This window comes from Mauremys reevesii, linkage group 25, assembly GCF_016161935.1.
Source record: "Mauremys reevesii isolate NIE-2019 linkage group 25, ASM1616193v1, whole genome shotgun sequence".
Taxonomy (NCBI): domain Eukaryota; kingdom Metazoa; phylum Chordata; order Testudines; family Geoemydidae; genus Mauremys; species Mauremys reevesii.
Genome location: NC_052647.1, coordinates 4,944,636 through 4,949,876, shown reverse-complemented (window position 1 = coordinate 4,949,876; position 5,241 = coordinate 4,944,636).

Here is a 5,241-nt window from a genome sequence, read left to right as displayed (position 1 = left end):
AAACCCTGAAGCACAAGGTTTAATAGCCATTCCAGAATTATTGTTGTAATTTAAATTACAGCCCTGGATAGTCTTTATCCATGTGAATGTCCAGGCTGCTTTTGGTCTCAACTTCATGTGGTGGTGAGTTCCACAGGCTAATTGAAAAGTGTTTCCTCTTACTGGTTTTGAGTTCCCTACCTTTTAATTCTATATGAGTGTCCCTTGGCTCTTGTGGGATGAGACAGGAAGAACAGAAGCTCCTGGTCTCCCTTCTTCATCCCAATTATTATTTTAAGAATATTTATTATGGCCCCTCTTACTGGTCTCCCTTCTAAAGGTAAACAACCCTTTCAGTCTCCCCTCATAGGAGAGTTTGTCCAGGCCCTAGATCATTCTCGTTGCCCTTCTCTGAACCTTCTAATTCTGCAATATCCTCCTTGATTTGGGGTGACCAGTGCCGCAGCCGTTATTTCAAATTCAGATTAAGAAAGTCATTAGTGCGTTGATGCAGTTAGCAGCTGGAAACAAGGAATCGGCATTAGCAGTTGTTGAGGTATCTCCCTCTACTGACCACAGTTCAGTGCAGCAATGTGGAGTTACTTAAGTACCAGAAGTTAAACTGACTTGAACCGGAGTGAAATTGACCAGCTATGGTGGGTCCCCCCCCGATTTGTCCATGCTGAAATATCTGCAAAGGCAATAAGTGCGGAGGGATTTATATTAAAAACAAGCTTTAAGTTTAATATACCCAGGTTCTGGTACCACAAGAAGGAAACCTCGTTTTTGTTGTAATGTTTCCTTAAACCAGCAACGTCTCTCTAAATCCTCAAGCAAACTTTGTTTGTTTTTTAACTGAATTTTCGTTTTGAAATCCTGCAAAATTGCTCTCTGCATTTGGTTTTTGAGGAACTCTTTGTAAATAGACATCGTTTTGGGGCTGAAAATGAGTGCAATTCTCTCCTGCATCAGCACGCTTGTGATGTGAGCATCCCAGCTGGTTTCCTGTGTCCTTTCTGCTTAGTCTTTACCTGGTTAAGAATTGGATGGGTTTGTATATTTGTATTACAGTAGCACGTGATGACCCAATCCCAGGCCCTCCGACACCTGGAAAGAGTCTCTGCCATAAAGAGAGCAGACAGACAATGGAAGGATTCATAACCCCATTTTACAGACAGGGAGTGGAGTTGAAATGACTCACCCAAATTTGCATGAAGTCAGTGTCCAAACTGGGAACGGAACCCAAATCTCCCGAATCCCAGTCCCCTGCCTTTCCCACAAGGCCGCCTGTGAGAGAGTCCAAAGCCAGCAGAGACCACCGTGTTCATCTCATCCGGTGGGTTTCAACACGTAGTCGGCAGACTCCGGGGGGGTCTGCAGACAGTGTCTAAGATTTCCAAGGGCTCTGCACCTCCGTTTGAAATTGTTTATTTGCAGACCCCTAAAAAAGATTGAAAACCAGTGTGCTAGTCTGACCTCCAGCATGGCACAGGCCATAGGACTTGCCCGTTTGCCTTGGAGCAGATCTCTTAGAAAAGCATCCACATTTGTTTTGAAAATTGCCTGTGCTGGAGAATCGGCCCCAGCCCCTGGTAAATTGCGACCGAAAGCTTGCGGTAACGTAGGGAGTGGAGGGTTCTGTGCAGAGCCTAGATCTATATTTCCTGCTGTCCCTTGCCTCCCACCCCCCTTGGTGTGTTAATCTTCCCTTCTCCCGGCGTGTTCACAGGCCCAGCTGGCTGCTGGTGGGGGGCAGAAGCAGGGTTAAGGGGGCGAGATGTGTATGTTCTACACCTGCAACTGCTTGGGTGGGCTTCAGTTGTTGAAAGGTCATGAGTCCCTGCGGTGGCTTCTGAAGCGGGGTGGCTTCAACCTGTCTGGGTTCAATGGCCTGTAGTCCCAGTGGTGCCTCCTTGGGTGCAAGGGCTGTTCAGGCTATGAACATTCAACACTTCCCTGATGCACCCACTTCTGGGGTGGAGCAGGGATTCTGCTGCTGAAATGAAGGACTAATGAGCTTCAGGCTGCCAGAGCAGACAAGCCCCTGGTTAGACCTGTGTCCCAAGTGGGGCTCTCACTGGGGCTGCACTCTGAGGCTGACTGCCCTGGGGTCACCATCTGTGGCTGGGACATGGGGCTCTGATTGCCGAGGAGGCCAAAATGCCATCTGCTGTGTCCGTTTGTCCCTCCTGCTGCTGCTCGTTGCTGGCTGCAGGTAGATGGTTTTTAAGGAGCTCGCTGGAATAGTTTAAACCTTTCGCGCTGAGCCTGCAGGACCCGCCGCCTGAGATGGCAGAAAATTCCCCTGGTCCTGCCAAAGCTGCACCTGCACAAGGTTAACCCTTCGGGCGCCGCTCTCGCCAGCCTGTCAGATTGGCACATGGGGAGGGCAGCCCCTCGGGGTGTGGACTCAGCTACATACCCACCCCGATCAGCCAGTTCATTCCCTCTGCTGGTGCCTTCAGACAGGGCTGGCAATGGAATTGTTCCGACCTGAACAGCTTGAGCACCCTGGGTTACATGGAAAGGGGTTTAGGCTCCAGCTGTGGAGGAAGGGCACTGATGGCTGCTCCAGTCCCTTCCATGGAGTGGCTTCCAATCAACCCCCTTTTAGGCCTCATGGAGGGGGGGCTCCAGCACAGGTCCCAGATGGGAGGGGCTGTCTCAAGACCCACCCCCGAGGTGCTGAGCAGGCAGCAGCTGACGGAGACCTTCCCACCCAGCTGTTCAGCTGATCTGCTCTTGTTGGCTGGTCAACGTCCGTTCACCCAGGCGCAGCTCAAAGAAGCCGATCCTGTTGCACACGGGAGCAGCACTGGCCTCAGCTGCCCCCGACTGGCTGTATTGACAAAGACCCGATGAGCCGGTAAAACCAGACTCTCAGCCCTCCAATCCGGAGTCCTGACTCATAGTAGCCCCTCTCAAACCCACTGCAACGTGAAAGGTGTTTGACAGGTGTCAGTCCAATTCCCAGAGGGAGGGGCCTCCCCATCACAAAACCATCTCCCTCCCATGTGGAAACTGTGTGGGGAGACCCCCACCCCAGCCCCAGTCCCATGACTGTAAGGCCTGAAAGGGGCTTGAATGGGAGCCCAGAAGATAATCTGCCCCTCACCAGCCTCTCTCTCCAAAAGGGATAGGAGCAGCTAACATGGCCTTGCCTCTTATGCAGTGAGTGGGGGCTGGGGTGTGGGTGGGTGTTTGTGTTTAGAATAGGGGCTGGGAGTCAGGACTCCTGGGTTCCAGTCCTTGCCTGGGGAGGCAGCATGGTCTAATGGTGAGAATGAACCCAGGAGTCTTGCCTGTCTAGGATGATTCTGTGATGGGGAGGTCTCTCCCTCTGGGAATTGGACTGAGACCTGCCAAATTAATTTCACATTGGACTGGGTTTGAACGGCTGGTCTAGAGATGCTGTAGATCATCAGCATCTCCACTTCTGAGATGAGGGAGTTGGCCGGGATGCTCTGAGCTGCCGGGCCAGGTTCCATGGGATCCAGGGCGGATGTTAGGATTCCCCCCCCGTCCTGCCGCATGGGCCCGTTTGCCGAGATCCCCGGGGAGCACCCGTCGCCCAGTGGCTAGCTGCGGCAGCTGAGGGAGCAGCTGAGAGCAGATGTGGAGCAGGGAGCCGATGCCTTTAAGGGCTTAGTGTGAACCTGGCGGCGTGCCCAGCCCCGGCTCTCCCTCCCCCTTTGAGGTTGCTCCCATGGGGCGCTTGCTGAAACAATACCTAGCGCACTCCTCCCTGGTTCAGGCTGAGCCCTGAGCCTGGGAAGGGACAGGAGCAAAACTGGCTGCTTCCGACCCTGCTACTGTCCAGACATTTCTCCTCTGGAGGTCCTGCTCTCTCTCTCTCCCACAAAGAGTCCCAGAGGTCTGGTTGGAAGCTGTGCAGCCATGGGGGAGCCTTGGGTGGCGTAGATAAGGAGGGCAGCCTGAATCAGGATCCCGGCAGCCAGGAGCCGAGGTCTGCGTCACCGGGGGCGGCGGCATGGAGCTCAGACCCAGCGACCTTCGTGGGATTGAGGAAGGCTCAGATTTCGACTTCCAGTTCTGGATCCAGCTCTTCCTCTGGGTGCACTTGTTTGGCCGGCTGGTCCATTACCTCCTCCGTGCCAATGGGGGGCTGACACAGTAGCCCCCTCATCCGTTGCACCCACAGTGAGCAGCTTCCTTTCTGGATTCCCTCCTGCCTGCGGAGTCCTGGTCTCTGCAGACCCCAGCGGTTTGGAAATTGAGACTCGTAAGGAAGGGCCTCCTCCTTCCCCATCCCACCCTCTCGCTTCTCCCCCGGAGCGCTCTCCGGCTCTCCTTGGCTTCCGCTGAAAGTGGCTTCCCGCTCCCAAGGTCAAGGAGCGCAGCAGCGTTTGTTTGGGAAAGGCAAAGTAAAGAAACCTCCAGGCGACTAGTCCTGGGTCCCTCCCCTGCCGGCGGTCGGTACCGCCTGGGACTGCACGACACGAGAGTCAAACCCCGTGGTGCTTCGAGATCTCCTCCCTGGGGTGCTGCTGCAGGCAGCCGCCAAGGGTTTCTGAGTGTGGGTCTCTTTGAACGCCGCTTGGAGAGTCACCTTTGATGCACTGCAGCCCCTTGCTGTTCGTCTCTGCGAGCGGGGCCCCCAGCAGTGGATTTAAGGACCTGCACCCCTCTGACTCAGGCCTCACGTGAGCCACAAGATTTCCTTTGCAGCCCCAGTGGCTTGGCCTGGGGGCACTGGACTTGTAGGATGGTGTTTTTTCCAGGGGTCTGCCCCCCAGTGCATGCAGGATCGGCAGTGAAGCCAGAGGGAGCCTCTCCCACTGCTTTCGGCCCAAGGATTTGAGAGGAGCGGGGACCCAGGGCGCTGTTTCACCCCTGCTGTGTGGGGATTGCCACTGGCCATTGTTCTGGCAAACCCGTCCCATCAGTTCTGAAGCAGAATCTGTCCTCCCCTCACCTTCCAGGAAGTGAAACTGACTTGGCCGGCTGCATAAGTGACCAGACTCCCCTACTCCGGCTCCATTCCCTCCACCAGGGAAGCCAACTCTCCAGACAGAGGGGGAGAGAAGAAACCGTTTCCAAGTCCCGGGTCTTCCCCGCCTGGAGCGAGAGGCAGGGAGGAGTGTGCATGGATGTGACTGGCCGGCCCTGAAGAGTCGCGCGACGGTCTCTGAGTTGACAGCCACGCTCTGGGGCTGCTGTAGGGCGGGGGAGCTGTTGGATGGAAATTCTCTCTCCCGGTCAGAAGTCAGGAGCAATCAGCTCAAGCCCTCGTCTCTGTCG